This window comes from Molothrus aeneus, chromosome 7 (genome assembly GCF_037042795.1).
Source record: "Molothrus aeneus isolate 106 chromosome 7, BPBGC_Maene_1.0, whole genome shotgun sequence".
In the NCBI taxonomy this organism is placed as follows: domain Eukaryota; kingdom Metazoa; phylum Chordata; class Aves; order Passeriformes; family Icteridae; genus Molothrus; species Molothrus aeneus.
Window position 1 is genome coordinate 1,230,272 of NC_089652.1, and position 20,387 is coordinate 1,250,658.

The 20,387-nt window shown below is 41.6% G+C and overlaps 1 protein-coding gene across 8 annotated transcripts in view; it reads right to left on the reverse strand.

The window, feature by feature from the left end:
* Positions 1–20,387, reverse strand: part of AGAP1 (ArfGAP with GTPase domain, ankyrin repeat and PH domain 1) — a 327,174-nt gene that overhangs the window by 305,973 nt on the left and 814 nt on the right. The gene's annotated exons all lie outside the window — the stretch shown is intronic.

Sequence of the window (20,387 nt, forward strand, 5' to 3'; positions counted from 1 at the left end):
CTTAAATTATCTTGCTCCTACACATCAGCTGTGCTCCTGCTATTCAACACAGTTGCAGAGAACAGGCAGCTGCCCTTGGCTGCTTTAGCCCCAGAGGTCAGGCAGAACTAAACCACGGGCTTGTCTGCAGATCTGCTTTCCAAGTGCATTTGTAGCCACCACATCCAACCAGCACTTCCCACAGATGCCTTGGATGTGAGGCAAACCACAGAATGCTCACTCAGGAACTGAGCAGCTTATCCTCAAAATACTGCAGGCTTTCAGAGTGACCTAAACCAACTACGTGGGCAAAAATGAGCCCCTAGCAGCAGCAAGTCTTGGGCAAATGGTCAGCACAATCCATTCTGTGTATTTATCTTTTCATTACAAAGCTCCAATCTGACCTTTTAAAAGCTTCTGATATCCTACTTAACAGGGGTGGCAGACAGATATTTCTTTGTGTGTTATTCCAAAATGGAATGATTTTGCTTTACATTTTACATACTTTTTAGGTTTGTACCTATACATACTATGGATCCTTTTGTTACCATCCTGGCTTACACTTCACATCAATATTTCAACAGTTTTCATCGTCAGCCATTGTTATGCTAAAACCTAGGTGTTAGCAGAGCTCTATTTTTGAAGTTGTCTGCCAGAGCATGTCTCACTCAAAGCAGCCTGTCAAAGAAATTCACCCCCAACATGAACAAAGAGATTGAAAAAGTAGTTGATGTCATTTTATTTTTTTCAATATGAGAACAAGTCAGTGAGACAGATCTAGATTTTTATGAAACATAGTAAATTAAGCTATTTGCAAGGCCTACTGAAATTCAGGAATCTGCCAGAATAATTATTTTAAAATTAATTATTTTATTTAATTGATATTACATTTGGCACAGCCAACTCACAACCCACACTCCATAATCCTTACCTTATCCTAACGTGGGGAATTCCCTTGTAACAGAGTTCATTTATGGAGAAGACATGGGATTCATTTCATGGCATCTTTATTTTGGAATGACAAATTTTCCAATTAAAATTTAAAAAAAAAAAACATGAAAGGGACAAGAATTCAAGGAAAGCCTGAATTCAACCAGGTAGTTCAATTTAAGGTAAGTTGAGGTTGAACTGAAGTCACCCCTCACTGGAATCTACTCTAAAGAGCAGCAATTCCTGATAGTTGAAGATGTTTTCTGCATTTCCTCCTCAGCCATCAACCAACTCAGGCTAATCATCACCTTTTCCATTAGCACAGGGCTGGAGAACGCTCTGGGAACATCTGCCTTCAATAATTCATCTCTCACACTAATAAACTCCTGAGCCAGTGCCTGCAGATGCTCCTCACTTTTCCCCTTCCATACAAGCCCTAATTACTTCTCTGAGTGTGTTTATTAGCTTGGACAGCCGCCCACCTCCCTTTTCAGCTCCCTGCTTATCATCTGCCCTCCCATGCAAATAAACACTCATAAAACCTGAAACCTCCCAAAGATCTTGTGGAGAACCACAGCCCATCTCCATCATTAGCTGTTAGCACAAAGGAGGCATCTCACAAGGATCCTCATTAGAAGGTTCTTCCAAGAAGTAATCATCAAGGCAGTGGCCCTCAGTTATTTAACACTCACACTCCTTTTTCCTTCCTGCCTGGGATTCTCCCTGTTCCATCACATGGGCAGCAAGCTGGGGCCCCTTCACTTGTTTCCATTTCAGCCACTGCCTGAATTTGAATTTCAGATCAAAAATCAAACAGCTGATCTGTAAACCAATAAGCAAAGTTATTTTCCAAGCAAATGCCTTTAACATCACCAAGTCAATATTTCTAATGAAGCAAAAGGTAAAAAGCTCTTATAGTTGAGTCTTAAAGCAAGCAAAGAAATCAAATTTGTACTGACCTTTTAACATGCACGTGTACTCTTTTTTCAGTTATAAGCATAATATACTAATTATACAACACTAATTCAGAGTTGAGTATCAGCCTCTTGGCTTGGTTCTTATACTGTATTTACCACTATTTAAAAAGAAGCATCTGAAATCCTTCCATAGCAATTTCACTGCTCCTAGGCAAAGGTTTAATAATTATTAGCCTGATTCTGTCATTTCTAAAGAAAAAAACCAAACAAACAAATAAACCCAGCCAAGTCCCAATTCATTACAGTAGTACCAGACTCCCCTAGTATTGTGACTTTTTATATCTCACTTCAGTTGCTCAAAGTCAATATAAATTCTTTTCACTGCACAGTTACTAGGCCAAAGTCAAAATGCTTTTTTCCCAGTTCAGCCACATCAGGCTGATCTTCATCTCTTTCCCAGAACTCTAATTAGGTCCTTCTCATAACTGCTCAGAGAATGCAATAAGATCCAATTTCTTTGCAATATTTATTATTGCAGTTATCATCTTGCAACAGCTACAGCCAAGTAAGCATCTGACCAAGTCCTAAAAAGTACCATTGTTTTGCTTAAAACCTTCTCCAAGTGCCTCAGTCCCAATCAATCTGAGACATGACTCAAGAGTGAAGGAATTCAGCCGATCCACAAAACTGAAATGAGAATTAGCTGTGAGTAGCAGCCAGCAGCGAAGGCAAATCGATTGGTGCCCCTGATCAGCACACAGATCACAGCTCTGCTTTCTGCACAAACTGAAGGTGTCCAACTCGGTTATGGTCTGAAACGACAGAGACTGGCCACTTCTGCAGTGTTACAGCTCAGCCAGAAAAGAAACAACTCTTACTTCAATGCTTGGCCCTGGCCATCTGGCTGAACCCACAAACAAACCTCAAGGAGCCCCACTTCCAGTGCCAAATGAAACATTTCCACCAGAAAACACTTCCTGTTGACAAACAAAGCCCTACTCACTTGCTATGTATTTCTAGGAAATAAAGCAGTATTTTGCAGATTTGTTTGTAAAGATAATCACTGTGAGCGATTACAGGATCAAGCTCTTGATCAGATTTAAGTGTTCAATACACACTGTCTGTCTATTTACAAACACCTGGTGATAATCCCGTGTTGTCCTAGACAGAGAGGGATAAAAACCAGTTCTGAATAGTGAGTGTTTCTTTCTAGGTAACTTGAGGAAAAACTTACCTCGAATTATACAGCAAATAATTAAAATTATCAAAGCAGTGGCTCTGAGGAGCAGCACCCAGCCCACATTTAAACCAGGACAAACACTGGCACCTCAGCTCCTGCCATCAGAAAAAGGATGTCATTTCCAAAGCTTTTATTCCTCTCAGTCTAGGACAACAGGGGATTATCACCAGGTGTTGGCAAACACTCCCCCCACAAAGCTGGGAGGTTCTGCAACTGCAGTAACACAGGCAATGGTTGTTTTCAGCCAGGTTTCACACTAACACTGCCTGAGCCCAAGCAGGAATTATTCAAAATTATTTTCAGACATTAAGCAGTAGCAACCTGCTATATAATTCTTCACTCTGGTTCATGACAAATGAAAGTTCTAATTCTCTTAGGCAAACAGTGAATTATTGCAAACTGAAATAAGCTTTCAGTGAAGTGGTTCAGCTTCCAGGAGAAATGCACTTGTTAGATTAATTCCTGCTAGGTTTTCATCTGGATGCAACACAGGGGTCACTCCCAACATGCTGACCCTTGTCCCACAGGATCAGGACTTGCATTTAATACACATTCTGGCACAGCTACAGTGCCTGAAGTTTGCACAGCCTGAGCAATTACCTGAAACTGAAGAGAAACCCGAGGGCTAGTCAGTGGAGAACTCCTAAGCTTCAACCACGCTGGAATTCAACACAAAACTGCTGCATGCCACCATGGCTTCTTACACATCTTCCAGGGAGTGAAAAGTCCCTTTATTTTCAGTGTTATTAAGTATGTAGCTACTAGTGGCATTTCAAGAACACAGGAGCTAAAATTAGCAGAAGCTGCAAGCAGCACGCATTTTAAAAAGGCCAATGCTCCTAGCAGTAAGTCAGAATGTGTTTTCATTAAACCTCACCTAGAAATTAAGATCCAAGTCATCTGGAAGGTGCTTGAGTTAATTGGGGATGAGCATTCTTTACTGAATGCTGAGGTGTCTAACAACACTCAGCAGTAAAGATTCACACTGACTGACACAGCTACCTCTGCAGTGAGACCTCCCTGCCACTGCCAAAGCACTAGATCTGGTGTTTTACTCACACCTCCAAGCCATTCTTCCATCTCCAGGCAAAAAAAAACAATATAAAGTGGAAAATACATATTAACAACTCGAAATCTGTTTTTAAACAAACAAACAAAAAAAGTTACAGCTTAACTAATAGCTATCTAGCAGAAATTCAGTAACATTATATCAACAGATTTGTCTCAGATGTCTCTCACTCCCCAAAGGACCAACTTTGTAAGAGAAAACTTCCTCCCGTTTGCATACTCTGAATATTCAAGAGTGACACATTAGAAATCAGATTGCCTTGGATTTGGCAACACTGTTCAAAATTTGCAACTCTTACATCATTGCAGCGTTTTTCTGCAAGTTTAGATTTTAGAATTTGAGAGTATCAATATGAGAATCACAGGTTATAGGAAAGGTTTTAGAACAAGTAGAGGGAAAGAAATTGCACAGAAATGCACCACAGTATTTGTAACAGACATATTACAGTTAGTGAGACCATTTATCTCCACTCAGTACTTCTACAATTAAAAAAAAAATTCTCAACACATGATCTGAACGCTGAGTATTTAGAAAAGAATGTAAATGAAACTTCCAACACTCCTAGCTTTACTGTGAGTACAACAGCAAAGAAAACTCACTGATTTACCCTGAAATCCTGTGAACTGTGCTTTCTGCTCACAAACACTTAATGCTTCAAGTTCCTAACCCCTGGTATCATATCTTCAACATAAAAGGTGAAAATTGTAAGGATGATTGCTCAGCAATGCTGAGAATCTTTCACTAAAGCTTTGTAACTTGTGATGCAAATTTAACGTGTACTAAAAACCTGAAGACATGAACCCTGTGTTTTTCACTGCAGTACAAGATGACATTTCTGAAAAGCTGGTGATGTATGTATGTTCTGAGCAGGGTTACTGCTCTGACTGGGCTCTATCTGCACTCATCCATTATCAGACTACTCAAACACCTCAGTATCAGGGCAGCCAGCAAAAAGGAAGCATTAGGACAACATGAGAAGGCTGATCTAGGCTGGCCTGTTAGTTTATTTTTTCATTCAATTAAATTTCCTGATAAATGTTTCCATGGAAAGTTTAGATTGGCAGAATTCTCATCTCCACAGCACTCTGTGGTTTCCCAGAGTCACTGACAGAGGGAATCAACTACAGAACCCTCTGATTTTGTAGAAGGGAAGAGAGATTGAGTGAGTCAAACCTACTTGGGACTCAAGCATTCATGAACTTGGGGATAAATCATCATTTTCCACAAAATTCAAGCTACCCAATGCAAAACTTAATTGTGTATTTTGGCCAACAGTTACTCCTCTAAGTGCTGCAATTATCTCACCATTAAGGGATTACCACAGTCACACATTAATTACAAAATGACTTAGATTACACCATACAAAGTAGCCAACACCGGAGCAGCATTAGCATTACTTGACTTCAGGAACACGCTCCTGATTTCACTCAAACCTAGGATCCAGATTTTCCAAGTCAGAGAAATCCTTTGTTCTCCACTACAGGGGGTGTTGAGATGGTAACAAATTGTAACTCTCACTCACAAGTCTACCAGACAACCTGACCATCCTACAAAAAAACAACAACTCTGCATAGTCGAGGTTAATCAAACATTTGGAATGAAGACTAGATTTCCTTTCCTTAACGTGGTTTGGGTTGGAAGGACCTTCTCTCCCAGAGAAACAGGTTCCAGTTTGTTAGGGCCTGGAAGTTATTTTACACTGAGGTGTTCAGCAGCAAGTTTCTGTGCAGCATCCTACCCTGCTCTGCTCCTTGAGGAAAAGCACATTTAGGTGTAAGACAGCAATTCACCAAACAGAGCCCAGAGCCCTCCACCAGCCCACCAGCTCTGCAGCAGCAAATTAAATTAAATATCACAGGCTCACCCACTCTTCAACTACGCTCTCAGAGGGCCGTGAAGATCTGCATCTGTTTTTAGCAAGTTTATATTCTGCTGCTCAACTTTACCACAAGTCTTGCACATTTCTAGTATTATTTTCAGCTAAATCCAACCTGGGAATCAAGCAGCACATCACCTCATTTTGAATTGAAGTTGAATGGAGGTTGTAGTAACTCTAAGGCACAAAGGAGCAGAGTAATATAACCCTCAGGTTACAGACTATGCTTACCTGACTAGCGTAAAGAGGCTTTACTCTGTGGGGGTTTAAAAAGAATTAAAAAAAAAGCTTAATTCCCCCCCACCCAAATCACTCTCAGCATCTTTATTTATTATTAATCAGGTCTCATCTGCTCAATACATCATTTCCATAAGATTAGCAAGCAGCCACATGTTATAAGAAGACAACAAATTCTGAGTCCTTTTCTCAACATAAAGCTTCCACCTCCTCAAGAGTAAACAAAGAGCAGAAGCTCAAACAGTTTATTGCCTTTTATGCAAGTCAGCCCCTGGATGAAAAACATGTTACAGAGAACAGATCTGATTTTCAATCTCAGTTATTTCCATCTTGTACCACAATTTGTCATTAGCCCTCATCTATTCCTTCTTAGAAATACTCCCCATCACCTCCCACTTGAATGCAACAGAAATACAAGTAATTTGATTTACTGCTCTTTTAAAGGAATTAACACGCTGGGTTTCATTTTAAACAGGTAAAAGTTAACTCCAAATTAATACATTTGCTGACAAGTGGATGTAGGATCCAAATTAAACAAGTGCCAAGCAGTTAAAAATATTTGCTTTTACATCAGCTGCTCATTATCACATAGCACATATAAATGTCTAAATACAGAAATTGGTCTGAAAGTTGGCAATCACAGGGACCAGAAGCAGAAGTGGATCCAGCAAATCCCTTCACAACATGCAAGCACACTAAAGTGATAATCCGGAAGCCTTCAAAATTCTCTCAAGTTATGTCATTTTAGTTCCTATCTCAAAGTCTCCCAGAACAGCTGTTTGTCCTTGACTATTACAAGAATTTGGCTTCTTTTTGCTTCCAGAAGCCAACAGCCTGCAAGCACTCAAGAAGTTTGGGAGAGTAAAAGCAATGTACACTGAAGTTGCTGCATTCCAGCCACCACCTATGTTCAATGGCCTGTTTGTCCTGCTTGGAGGCAAACTCTGAGCAAAAAATGCTCCTTGCAAGTGAGGAAACCACTCACTATCCCACAGCTCAAGTATATACAGCTATCTTGACCATTCAAATCCATTTTTACAGCTCCACAGGAATTACTTATAAGCTATTACAGCTAGAAATCAAATCTCACACTCTCTCCCCATGATGGTCACATCCCTCAGCAGCATCAGAGCTTCCACTTGCCCACATTCCCGAGGACATCAAACCAAACTGAGCTCTCCATACACAGCTCCCAGGCTTTCAAGTCCATTGCTCTTCCCTCAGGTGTTTTGGGTTGCAGACAGACACATCTGCATGTACATTTTTAGCAATTGATTCAAGCTCCAGGGCCAGCAGCAAGCACACTGAGCTTTCAGTTCCCTCTGCTCAATGTGGAATTGCTCCTGCAGTAGCTTGGCCACAGCACCCAGAACACAAAACCCACCGTGGATGCCAAGAGATGAGCCACTGTCACTACTACAGAGGCAACATTTTCCAGATGCTTACTGTACTATCTCCTAAGACTCAGGTTTTACATTCTGCTTGAAAAACTGGACTAAAATTAGTCTTGTCTCATTCTTTGCTTTTTTATTATTTGAGTCTGTATAGGATGGTAATACAACAACAATTTGGCTATACACAATCTGGAGGACAGTTCATAATCAGTATTATCCTGTTGCCATCACTGCTGCTTTTCTAGACCTTTATCTGAATTTCAATCAGGTATCTTCAAGTTCAAGCCCACTACACTTGTTCTTGATTTTAGTTTTTAACTCCTGAATGTGTAAGAAGTGCCTGTTACACCCACAGGTAACAATTTTCCTCAATCCAGAGGTGATCCTCAGAGCAGACCCATCACACAAGCCAAGGACCCAAGAATGATTATAACAGAAACCAACCCAAACAGTCACAGGGTAGCAGAGGGTTTTTCTGGCACTCTGTAGTGTTCTCCTCACACTATTCCCAGTGAAACCTGCACCTTAATCCCTGTCCAGGAAATATATTACCCTGAGGACAATAAATGTCCAGTCTCTGCTGGCATACTAGCTAGGAACAGCCTTTTTATTGATGGCATCAAGTTCACAGAGGCAAACAAGTGACAGATGCTGAAATAACAGACACTGTTCATTCTCAGGAAGAACACAGAATTACACAACTGTGTTCACTGCTGTTTGTAGCAGCTTGTTATTTTGGATTATTTTTTTTTTACTTACATCCTCAATGATCTTATTTGAATAAGATCTAATCCCATCTGTAATTGTAATTTATCCATATTTCATTTGCCTAATGTGGCATCACTCACCAGCTTTTATCAAATATCACCACTTACCTAGCAGGCAATATTTCCACCTACTGAGTAGAGAAACAGTACGAGAACTACACAAAACCAGCTGCAGAATGTCAGGCAAGGAGAAGAAATGTCTCCACGTTGCATGGTAACACAGGTTCCTCTGACAGCACCTTCCACTGGACTTCAGGAATACCAGACAACTTCTAAAACACTCCAGTGCTGCTTTCCTCCAAGATGATGGCATTTGTATTCAAGCTTCTAGCAGGTAGCTGGTTCTGCCTGAGTACACCACCTTATTTACATATTAATTTAAAAAATAATCATCCAAAACACCAGCAGTAGTTACCTGCGTCCCTACAAATTCTGACAAAATTCATTTTCCCCATTTATCAACCAAGATTTTAAAAAGCTATTGGCCTACTTAGCAAATCAAGGGATATAAATGTGAGCTTTAATTTTAATAACATGTCATTACCTAACAACAAGTAATCCCTAAAGGGACATATTTGCACTTTTTAGGTCACTGAGGTATTTTGCCTCTTGCTGTTGACAGGCTATATTCAAATCACAGCCAAACACCTGTATTTAAATGCTTTTTGCTTCCAAATTGACTAATTTCTTTCAGCTGTCTGTAATCTCATTTCAGTGCTTGCTGTGAGAGCAAGCCAGTCAGGCTCAAATTAGAAAATTTGATATGATTGAAGTGTCTAAATCACCTTGAAATATTAAGTTTGAGATAGATTAATGCTCATTTTGTCAAACACCCACTTTAATCCAATATGTTACAGAAGCACAGCAATCCTCCCCATTCACACAGAGCAGCCTGTACAATTCTCAGTCTGAAGAATCAGCTCCCTCCTGAAACAGCTCTTGCCTTATTTAAGAAAAGGTAAAAGTCATCTCTTTAGACTACTGCATTCCATAATCTAACATCAGGATTTTCCCTATCAGCCTGGAAATACAAAATCTCTCTGGTTTATATTAAACTTCATTGGTTTACACAGCAAAATAGTCAAAGCACATATCCTCTACCAGAATCACAGCCAAAATACCTTCATTATCCCAACATTGCATGAATATCTCCATTTTATCTTCCTTATGCTTTCCCACTGCAGTTTTTGCTGCACTGACATCAGCACCACCACCTCAAAAGGCACACCGTGTTTTCCACTACATAAAGCTGCACAGACAGACATGCTCTGCCTTCACCATATAGATAACACACAAAAACTATTACCACATAGATGATGGCAATTTTCCAGCTTAAAGGGGAGGGGAAGCATGTTCTGGAATATTTTTTCAGCTGTTGTTTAAATCCCACAAAGAACAACAACGAGACTACATGAAAGCGACTGAATTTCTCATTTAACATTACAGTGACTAAAATGGACCAGCACTTGAATTCGGCATTTAAAGCAAAACAATTGTTTACATTTGTCTGCAGACCAGTTTTAAAACACATGTAATGCTCCATCCTAAAAGCTTTTGTCAGATAATTTGGAGAGGAGTAGCAAGTGAGCAATTAGTACATGCAGTTCACATCAACTACCACGCCAATTACCACCATAAATCAAACCAGCATCACTCTGACTGAAGCCTATTATGCGGGAAGCAAGATGTTCCTGCAAGCAAAATATTCCCAGAGAAGTGATGTCTTCCTGGAAGGCACCTAGGGCTCCTGAGCTCAGCTCCAATCCCACTTTTATCAGCTCTCAGGCAGCTATCCAGGCAGGTGTCTGCTGTAGGTACTGATCACCTGGCACCCAATACCCACACCCATCCTCCCCCGGTACTCAGCCCAGCCTTTGCTGTGCCCAAGCCTACCTAAAGTTCATTTTCAAATAAGCCAACAGCCAGATCCTTCCATCCATTAACTGATGTACTGTTGTACATCCAGATGCTCTAAAATGCCACAGCCTCATAGCGGGGAGGCATTTTTGAGGCTTAATTAATGCAGGTTAAAATTAGACTCTTATTTTGCATGAGAAAAATAATGAAAGGGGACTAAATGGATGAGTTGCCTCAGGGTATAGGAATCGTTTTCCTCAGCTTGTTTCTGCTCCTCCTTGCTTTCATTTACTCAGCTCCAAGGGTGGAACTACAGCTTGCCATTCAAGTAGCAGAACTGCCATGGGAAAATGATAAACCACCCCAGCAAGGTCCCACCTGCACTCAGGCTGCAGCTACAGATTTTGCTGTATTCAGAACATACCAGCACAATTGTCAATTCTTACAGTCTCATCATCCATCATTCATGTCACCACCCTGTGCAGGGGCTCAGAAGCTGGCCCAGGGACTCCCAGAGATCTTTCAACCCCAAGCCTGAACAGCAATCCAAAACTGATTTTAGGCAGGAAAACTATTACTTGGCTTTATTCACAGTGGAAAGAAAATAATCCTATTAATTCTTTAGCATGTATTGAAAAGATGAACAAAGCTTTACTACAAAAGCACTTTAAACTCTGCTACATCATTGATTTTATGTTCATGACAGCAATGGTACATTATTTTCCTTCATTGTCATTATTTATTAGATTTGATAGTTGACAATTGTACCCTTGGCAGCACAAGCAATAACACCTTCTGGCCAGAAACAGAGGTAGTGCAATTGATGAGAAAGTGATTTTTATTATCAGAATCCTCACAATCAAATACTCACATCTCTTAAGACTTTCCAAGCTATCATTCTAGTTTTAGTGCTCAACAGTGATCCAAATCAGAGATTTACAGCCCATCTTTTTCTCTCTCCATACCTCCTCCATAACCTGCCTCCCACAGCAGTAGATATTAAGCTGTATGTCACTTCAGTGATAGTAAGTGCCTATCTCTGACTTTTGATTATTTCTTACCAGGCCAAATTTGTCATGTCACATCACCTCACCTAAATATAAACACCTACTAGGCCTCTCCATGAGCTGTACTATGTCTGTAACAGTTTACTATGACCTAATATTAATTAATGTTTTCTCTTTCCACATCGGGAACAACTCAGTCACTGAAGCCTAACTCAGACCATTACATAAAATTTACAAAAGAAAAGACATCAATATTCTAACCTAGGAATCCAATGGCAGCTCAATTGCTCCCTCTTACTATTCCAGCATTACTAAATGGATGAAATGAGTTTCCAAGAGATCCTTTGCACCCTGCAGTCAGATCAACTTTTTGAAAGCAACACAGGTAATTTCTTAGGCCAAGTCTACGACAAGAAGTGCCATTGGTTCCTGCCATAAATTGGCTTTATGGATTTCTTGCCTGCATTTATGTGCTACAGCTGCCACAGGAAGGCTGAGGGATGACCTGATTTTTGCCTTGGAGACATGAAAATTACTATAAACGTTCAAGCCACCTCAAGCAATTTCACTGAATGAGTAATTCTGACTGTAGCAGTACAGAAAGCAGGTGGGGAAAGGACCATTCCATCAATTGGTACCTGCTAACCTAGTTCAGAGCAGCAGATTTAAACTGCAAAGCCACAATCATTTTTATGCTGTGAGAACCCTCCTAGATCCTTTCCACATAATTCTAAAACTACCCTCCCTAAGTTTCTAGGCAAGCCTACTTAAGATTGTTTCCTGGACCTGGACATGGATTTCAACTTCATGTTTATCAATCCATCCACAGCCTTAAAACATTTCAATCTCCTTCCTCACCTCCCTAGTTATGGAGCATTTCCCTGAGTTTGGCTGGTGTATCTTTGAGGAAATTCACTGCTGGATGAAAAACAGCAGCTGTCCAAACACTGTCTGATCTTGCACAGCAAGACCACCCTCCAGAACCACAGAATCTCCTGAGCTGGAATAATCCTGATCCACAAGGATCATTGATCCAACCCCTGTCCCTGCACAGACAGCCCAACAATCCCACCCTGTGAATCCCCGAGAGCAGTGTCCAAACCCTCCTGGAGCTCTGGCAGCCTGGGGCTGTGCCCATTCCCTGGGGAGCCTGGGCAGTGCCCAGCACCCTCTGGGGGAAGAACCTTTTCCTAAAATCTGACCCAAACATCCCCAATGCAGCTTCATGCTGTTAGAGATGCTCTAACAAAGGGTTCCACAGATACTGGGGGAGAATTTAGGGGGGGGGAAAAAAGAAAAACAGGAGAAGTAACATCTCTTCAACACTAAAACTTACAAGTCCAAGATGATTCCAACCAGGCAGAAAATTCCTCATTTGTCCACTGGCCATCTCTAAATTCACGTGCCAGGCACCGAGCTGGGATGTTGCCCAAGTGATGCAAACAGCTCCTGGCACACAAGGGGTTAACTCAGACACAGCAGCACTTGCCAGGTTAAATAGGATCCATTTAAATGATTGCTGTCTGGGCATTCCAGTGCCATGCTTTTAGCATATTTCCTCTGGAGAGCACAGTTGCTGTGATACCAAAAAGACAGGCGTCCTGGCTGCTGTCCTGAGCATGAGAAGCTCAAACAAAGACAAGGATCTCTCACATTCGAACCTGCTGTATCTGTATAACCCAGTCCTGATGCTACAAAACCCTGCCACAGTGACTGCCTGGCTGTGTCATTCCTCCCTCTGGTTAGGGAACTGGAGAAGGCAGTTGTAAATTATAGAGACAGTGGGAGAATTAATAAGGAATTTACTAAAAGGAACAACTTCTGTGGTTTTAGTTTAATAGAAAATGTAAGCACTACCAAGTCGAGGTTTTGAGTTAAGTCATGTTGAGCATTGATTTGGTTTAAGCTATAAACAGTTTCTCAATCCCTTTAAGCAATGAAAAAAAATTGAAAATTTAAGCTTCTCACAGACAAACACAAAGCAATACACACAAAGCTATAGATTCAATTCCAGTGCTCCCCAGAGTCTCTTTGCTTGCCTGTATCTTTCTTTGGGATAAAAGGGGAAATTACCAAACAAAGTAACTGCCTCATCATTGGGTTTACATTCATTATCCAACCATGTAAACTAGTGAAGCTACAAAGGAAACACTGAAATTACATCTTTCACACAGATCAACCCTGTGGTTTTAGCTCTGGCTTCCTGAAGTGGTTAACTGAAGCTTCTTTAAGCAGTAAGAAAGAAAAGTGAAAGAAAAGTCATTCTCTGGTTTAGAAATGCACCACTATCTTAACACCCTGTCATCTGTACCACTATGCAGGCTCCAAATAGATTAGTCAGGATCCTGAAATTGCATTAATGAGGCTGAATCTGCACATACTGATTAAGTAACACATCTGCTTCTACCCACTTAAGAAAAAAATGATTAAATACTTCCAGAGGGCTTTGGAATTGCCAGCTGCCCACAATGGACTCACTACCACCAAGAAAACCTGACATCCTCACCATTTCCACCTTGGGACTAAGATTTAAAACAAACTTTCTAAGAAATCACAGATGCCTGGTAGCCAAAATACATGTAAGTGAGACATTACCTTATTTCTAACATGGATCACAAGATTTATGCTGCATTTATAACCTTAGCACAATTACAAGAGAATCACAATTAACTGCAAACAACTTCAGATCAAAACCTACTAGGAAGTGGTTGAAAAGTCTCTCCTTAGAGACACTAGGTTAAAATCACCCTCCTTTTCAGTCTCCATTGGTACAGAAATCACAGAAGTCAAACATCAAAAATCAGCAGCATCCCAACTTGTCCACATCTGGCACTGCCTTTGCTCTGTTTCATGGTGTGAGGACAGGCAGGTACACAAAAGAGAAGCTGAGCCACAGTTCTCCCTCAGTACAGGTGACTCAAAGTACAAACAGTGCTTGAAGGCAGTCAAGGACAAAAACTAATATAACAGAAGACAAATCTCTTACTGCCAGAGACATCAGGATTATCAAAACTATTGAATATACCACTTGCTGTCTCAGAACAGAAAACTTTATCCACTGTAGATTACTAAGCAATCATTTTGGATTTGTTCCACAACTGATATAAAGCCGTGCGTACGAAGGTCACACAGAAAACCCCTCACATAAAAACTAACAATTGCAGAAAGGGATGTTTGAAATGCACTGTCAGCAAAAGGTCACACAGTTGAGATGCAACTGAGTTCTGAGATTTTTCTGGAGCTTACATTACCTTTTCTTCAAAGATTTGCTAAAAATATCAACACTACCATTCACCTTGCTCATTGGTAAGGACAAAACCAATCCCAGTGGTGACACAGTGGAGAACAGAGTATTCCTGAAGTCTGGGGAGTTGTTCAACTGCCTGACACTACTCCAAGCCTCTCTCATTAGCCAAAAAGCATGTGGGATTTTTTAATTTCACTTACAAACATACTGCAGCCTTACAGTTATAACTGCATCCCTTAAATATTAGCAATTAATGACATAACTGAGGGGGGGATACAAAGTTTCACAGCATGATCAAAGAAACAAACATATTCCTTCAGGTGGCAAAGTTAAGGCTAAGCCCACGGCTGCTTCAAGTGCTGGAAAAGAAGCACTTCTCCTAATTGGAAGATAAGTCCTGTGAAGACACTTAGCTTGAGCACCGGTGTCACCTCCCGGAAACCACAATAGCCATTTGTTAGTGCTCAGTACAATGCAGAACACAAACACAGCAACCCAGCTTCCCAAGTGTTTCCTTTTCCCAAGAGCCCGAGCTGAGCAAAAGCCAATCCAACGTCCTGTCTGCTGCACTGCCGAGTGCCCCTCTCGGGGAGCAGGACTCATCTGCCAATTTAAATAGAAATAAAAACAGTGGTATGTATACACAGCAGCACGAACCCTTGTATCAGCATTATTGCCTGCTGCTTTCAACTAATCCCCCAAAGCAAACGGTGGGAGAAGGCCCGGCACACTCCCTGAAAACTCCAAAGCCTCACTACGCGTTTGCTCCACCAACATCAGCTGATCCACAGCAGGTCTCCTTTTGTGCCCCGGGGAAAGAAGTTATCCTCAGCAGTTAATGGTTTAAGGCTTTCCTCCTGATCTGGAAGTCTTCTGCGCTTGCTCAAAAGCAGCTGATATTTAATCATGCAGCTTTTGCAGAGAACAGCGGTGAAGCGTATAATTTAAAGCCAGAATAAGACATTCCAGGAACTTCAGACACAGCTATCAAAACTAGTTTTTAGTTTACCCCTGCAACTACAGTTAATATCACACATTTGAATCTTCTCATTTACCTACATGCTGGAGTCGGACATCTTCAGCATTAAAAAGAAATATCTTTCCATTTGCATATGAGCTACACAAACAGCAAAACATGTGCTGCATCTCACCAACTTCTTCACACTGGAGGTCTACAGACAACAAGAGTAGATCACAGAATGGTTTGGTTTGGAAGGGACCTTCAAGATCATCCAATTCCACCCCCTGCCATGGGCAGGGACTATCTCACTATCCCAGGTTGCTCCAAGCCCTGTCCAACCTGGCCTTGGACACTTCCAGGGATCCAGGGGCAGCCACAGCTGCTCTGGGCACCCTGTGCCAGGGCCTCAGCACCCTCTGAATGTTACCTTTGAGGCAGGTTAACAGCTCAGGGCACAAAGGTGCACAATCAGCAGAAAAGGGCATTAAGAGACTTGCCCCCAGCACGTTGCCCTGGTTGTGACAGGAAACAATCCTCAGCCAAGCCGATGCTCACTGTGTTTGTGCAAGCTCAGAATCCACCTGGATACACTTACTCACCCGCTCTGTGGGCAGATTCCCCACACCTGAATCACCTGGATTTAATCCCCCAGCAAACCAACAAAAACAGCCCATTGCCATGCTCTGCTGTGCTCACCCAGCAATCTGAAACAAGATGGCTGTTGGGAGAATCAGATTGATCTGACAAATTACACAGTTTGAGCCAGTTCCAAGATGCAAACATAACAAAAGCTCAAGGAGGCCAATTGCTATTGTGGTTTCTAGATGCAGTTGTTTCATCAGATATCTGAGAAAGGTTTCTTCAGCTTTGGTCAGTGATACCTAAATAGCCGAACTATGCCACCATTCCCTCGATGTATTGAAATAATGGAACGAGCACCCAGAGACTCCCAGAATGGTTTGGGCTGGAAGGGACCTTAAAGCTCATCCCATTCCACCCCCTGCCACGGGCAGGGACACCTTCCACTATCCCAGGCTGCTCCAAGCCTTGTCTAAGCAGGCCTGAACAGTTGTATTTCCCTAGAGAGAGCAATGCTTTTGCAGCACATGCATTTTTCAATCATTTGCCTCAGCCTTCAATAGCAGCAGAAGTGTTTAGACACCACTGCTGCCTCAACCCAACACTGAGTATGGCTCCTGCTGTAACACTGCTCTCAACAGACTCAATGCCAGCATCCAAGGGGCTGCAAAGTTGGAGAGCTACAACAATCAGATGCCTCTAAGGCTCAGGTACTTCAAGAGTTTTAGCTCCACCCTGAATTACTTTATTTTCAGCAAACAGTATACTTTTAAAAGTGACCAGAAGGAAAAAATTAAACAAGGTTTGTACCTTCTTCCATTTTCTCCCACCCATACACCTGCCAGTGTATCTTTGCACTGCCTTGAGCAAGTTATTTCCAATGTACAATCTCATTTCCCCTAAGACTTCAATTATTTCTTCACAATCACTTAATAATCATCATTTCAAAATTAAAATTCGCATTTACAACATGCTTTTTAAAAATTTACTTTTTACAGAAAAACTAGAAAAAAGACCACAAAATGCTCTGGAACACAGCAATTCATACCTACATGATGTCTGGTATGGTATTCTTACCAATTAAAGCAATAATTTCCCCTTAAATAAATAAATAAATAAATAAATAAATAAAAGCTACTTGAGATGCTCAACACCTGCTGCATCAGCATGTTAGTACTAAGTATATTAATATTTTTATAGACTATTAATAATGTGTACATCATCTTGGCTGAAGTGTTTTAAAGCCTTTTTATGAAGCATTAAAAATTAGATTTTTCACCATCTTTCCTTGGTTTTCCATCTTGCTAAAGTTTATAAAAATAGAGTGCTAGTCTGAGCCTGGATGGTGAGAAACTGGAACTGACATATTCAGCTGTTACCTACCCTTGCAGATCACCACACCGTGAAACCTCAGAATATTTTCAGTATCCTAAAGACCACTGAAAGCAATTCGTATTTTCTCTCCCTGTTTCTAAGCACACAACATCCTTGCTATAAGGAATGTTTAATGTTGACCAAGCAGCAGTGCTGTGAACTACAGAACATGGGAAGGCAGATTTTACTATGGTAAAGTCTGTGTAACAGACTAATAATATTAATTACACCGTCATTAAAGTAATATAACGGTCTAAGTTACTGTAAAACTGATTGGCTACTTAGCATGAACTTCCTACAAAAAATACAGAACAAATGCTTTTCAACTGTTGGCTCTGCAACTGAGACATGCAAGAACCTGGAAGCAGCCCACTTTTATTTCAGCACCTTTATCCACTGAGGAAAAAGTCATGAAGTATTGTCACCCAGAACTGTTTTATCCAGTATCACATGTAACTTAGAATAACACAAGGCAAGAAATCTCTGCAAAAAAGGAAGGACAAATCAATTCAGGACCCAGTTTAGCACTTGCTCCCTTCATATTAGATAGCACTCTTGCACTTGAATATAAACAACTGCTGCTGAAGGGAGAATTTGAATCTCAGATTATTTCAACAGTCTTTGGTCCAGCAAGTATGTCCAGACACCCCTATGAACTCCAAATGTAAGAGGAACTCCAAATGTAAAAAGGAAGAGGGTTTACACTGCCAATAAAACCTGAAGTGCTGGAAAGACAGTGCCACTCTACATAAGAAAGAAAACTCTAGGAATCAGTAATACGAACTCCACTGAAAGTCCCAAATTGCTTAAAATTCCAAGCATGTTCTTCTCCAGAGCTGTCAAACCTCTCTTGAGCAGGAGAGCATTAAATGAAGAGTTCAAGGAGCACATGTAGGCTGGAGTTGATGTTTAAAGCAGTCTGAACTTAACAAGACTATACTCTTCTCTTTACGGGGTACAGTTCTCCCTGCAGTGGAAGGAACTCTTCCAGGAAGTCACTTGGTATTTTCTCACAGCAGCCACATGCCAAGCACACCACAATTCCTGTCAGTGAACCTCAAGTACCCTGAGGTCAAAGGATTTTGTGATTTGGGGAGTTATCAGTACAACACTAAGCTCTTTGCAGCAAAATTGGAAGGCAACCACCACAAGCCAAATGTCTGTTTTTCCTACATGCAACAAATGGCACTACCACATGGATTTAAAAGCTGCTATCAGTGAGAAAGAGTTAGCTAAAGGAGGTTTACCCAAAAATACAGCCTGGTGGAGTTGTAATCCAAAGGGGTGAGGAGTTGTTGTTTTATCTCTAACTCTGCAACTATTCCATTTTAAAATATTTAAGAGCTAGCTGAAGAGCCTTCAGAAGACATACAATACACTCATTTTCTAGAGAAATCGTTCCCAGCTATCAGAGCTACTGCTCTCATGACTCAGTGTCCAATAAAAGTTAGACAGCAAATTATCTGTGAAGGTTTTACTCATCCTCTCAGCTCTTGAAACATGTTTTTAGACTGCTATTTTGGTTTTCAAGTCTTTTGTGATTGACAAATGAGCTGAGCCACAGTTAGGTAACAGAAATCATTAATACATGAAAAGACTATCACGAGTCACATGCTAAGGAGATAACTACATCCAGTGCTCCACATCCTCCTCCCACTTCCACACAAGCCTGGCACATCACTGGAGCCCAAGCATCTTATTCACAAACACGTTTATACCACAGAAACATGTATTAATTACCACTTGAAAAAACGCTCTGCTGCAGGCATCACCCATCCCACAGAAATCCAAACAGCAGCAGCACGGAGAAGGGGACAGTGCTTCCCACCAGATGTATTAATAAGTTTTAAACTGCTCAGGAGAGGAAAGAAAAGGCAAAGCACCCTCAGGAGGGGACAGCCCCACACCATAGTCTCAGTAGTGATGCTAAAGCACAGAATATGCACAAATCTCCAGCACACACTCGGTCAGATGTAGATGTGAGTTGGGGACTGCTCTGTAATAAGTGACAGGCACTGCCAGCCTCCCTGCTGTGCCACACAACACACTAACCCCAAAATGTTAACTGCAAGAACCAGGATTTCTGTCTATTCAAGCTCCACTGCTCCAGAGGCACACAAATAAATCTTTCAGGCAGCAATCTCAATAGCAGCTTCTCCATCGGGACGTTTTGATTGCATATCATTTAAAGAGCAGCTAGGCCACCAAGACAAGACTGTTTTAGGCAGCTCTATCTCAGCTGCTGTACATCACACTCTGCTACCTTGAATCCCTTCCAAAACAGCGACAGGATACTCCAGTTGGAAAAGCACACGATGTGAAGCTCAGCAAGTTATCATGCAAAATAAGTCATAAATTTCTCCACAAAATACATATTCCTAGCCAATACCGTTTGCTCTTTTTAACTCCACCGACAGTTAAGAAAAAATATCTGCAGACTTCCCTACGCTGGTGATTTCTTTCCTTATTTTGTGCATCCTAAGCAGTTCACCCTCTGTAGTGCTCCTGCGGGGATAGATGCACATAAATCTAAGCTTAGAGGGCTGTTATCTCCATCTTGCCTCCCGACCTGTTTTTACACTACTGCACAGACCGACACCGCTCTGTAACCCAGCTGCACGTCTTGTTTACCCGCTTCACACCACCAAACCACAGCCCCACACTGTCTCCATCACATGCTGCAGGGAGCGCCGGAGAAAATTTCATTTTCCCAAACCCTTCTGCAGGCAAAGCGAGCATCACCCTTCCCACCGTACCCCAGCCCGAAGGAGCCCGCTGCTCTCCCGCACAGCAACGGCGGACGAGTAGCAGAACAACTTCTAAACCCCACAAATCCCAGCAGAGGGGCCACCCGGGGCATGCAGCGCCGAGGAAATGATGGGGACCAAGCGGGAACACCTCCTGCTCCCTGAAAACGCCAGCCACGAGGGGTGGAGGAAGGAAGGACAGGCAG